This window comes from Numida meleagris, chromosome 7 (genome assembly GCF_002078875.1).
Source record: "Numida meleagris isolate 19003 breed g44 Domestic line chromosome 7, NumMel1.0, whole genome shotgun sequence".
Lineage (NCBI taxonomy): Eukaryota > Metazoa > Chordata > Aves > Galliformes > Numididae > Numida > Numida meleagris.
Window position 1 is genome coordinate 21,445,463 of NC_034415.1, and position 1,624 is coordinate 21,447,086.

Here is a 1,624-nt window from a genome sequence, read left to right on the forward strand (position 1 = left end):
GAGCGGGGAGCGGGAGCGGAGCCGGCCCGGCCCCGGCGAGCAGCGCCGGGCGGTGATGTCAGCGTCCCCTCCTCCCGCCCGCCGGCACCGCAGCGCGGTGGGGGGGGCCGGCCTGCCGGTGGAGGGAGGGGGATGCCGCCTGCCTACTCGCACGGTGAAGGGAGGGGGTGATTGTCGGGTTGGGGTGAGCCGGAGGGTCCCCTCGGGATTGGCTGGAGCTGATGGCAGCCCTAATGTTGGGGCAACAGGGGCAATGTGGTGTTGGGGGTGTAGGGGTGATGGGCAGGAGGTCTGCGCATCTCAGCGTCCAACCCATGTTCTGGATACCCTTCCTTAGGGACTCCTCCCTTAGACACCCATCCCTTGGGCATCCATCTTTTGGGCAGCTATCCTTGGGGCACCCATCGTTGGTCATCCATTGTTGGGTATCCATCCCTTGGACACCTATCCCTTTGGACACCCATCCCTGTGACACTCATCCTTTGGACTCCACCCTTTGGACCCCATCCCTTGAGTACTCACCCCTCAGCCAGGCGGGGGCCATGGGGAGCTGCCATGGAGAACCACAGCCCAGGGATGCTCCATTTCCTCTCTCTCATTTACCCAGAAATGTTTCCCAGTCAGGGTAAGGGTCAGGCACCCCATAAAACTACACAAGGCAGCACTCTTGCACGCAGTAAGGTTCTTTAAAAATGAACGAGGCAATGATTAAGATTTGATACGGCAGAACTTAATGGAGGGGGCTGGAACAGAAAAGTGCCCGGCTCAACCACGCAGGGCTGTGCCCAACAGCAGCCTGTACCCAGGGCACTGCTGTTACATGCAATGAAAGCACCAGATCTCAGCTCTGTGTGCCTGGGAACCTCAGCAGAGCCGTTCCATTTATGTATGGCTGAGATGCCTAAATTAGCACTGCCAAAGGACAATCCTTGGTGTGAGCATCCCGAGGGGATGCTCTCAAGGCTCCCACCCCAGCATCCCACCCAGCCCTTGCTGCTCCCCACTTGGCTTTGGGGGACCCCAGCGTGGTCCCGGCCATGGCTGCAGCCCATGTGCCCTGCTCTCCATAACCCCACTTGGCGTTCGTTACCCTGTGCTTCCCAGGGCACGGCTCAGTCAGTGTCCCCATGGACATTAATCCAAACAAGTCCCGCTGGCTGGGATGGACACGGGAATGCCACCGGGCTCGTCCTGTTGTGGGCAGGCCAGGAGAGCCAGAAAATCCAGCCCTGGTCCCTAATGGGGCAGTGGGGAGCGCCCTTCCCCAGGTGCGTGGGCAGGCTGGGGGGGAAGCGGCCACAGCAGCACGTCCCAGGATTTTCCCTGGGGCTGTGAATGAATCTCCTTCATTGCAAATATTTATGGAACTGCCAGAATTATCTGTGTACCAGCAAAAGTCTGCTCCCCGAGCAGCGCTTAGGAATGGCCCCAGCTCCCCCCACCAGCCCAGCACCCAGAGGCCGCGGTAATGGGCACAGGCAGCAGCCGGGCAGGGTGGCTCGGGCAGCAGAGGGCAGCAAGCCACCGAGTACCTCGTCGAGGGCCCTCGTGGCTTTGCCAGCCCCAGGGGGTGGCCCTATGGTGGTGGGGGGGGCTCCATCGGAGGAGGCGGCCGCTGCTCGGG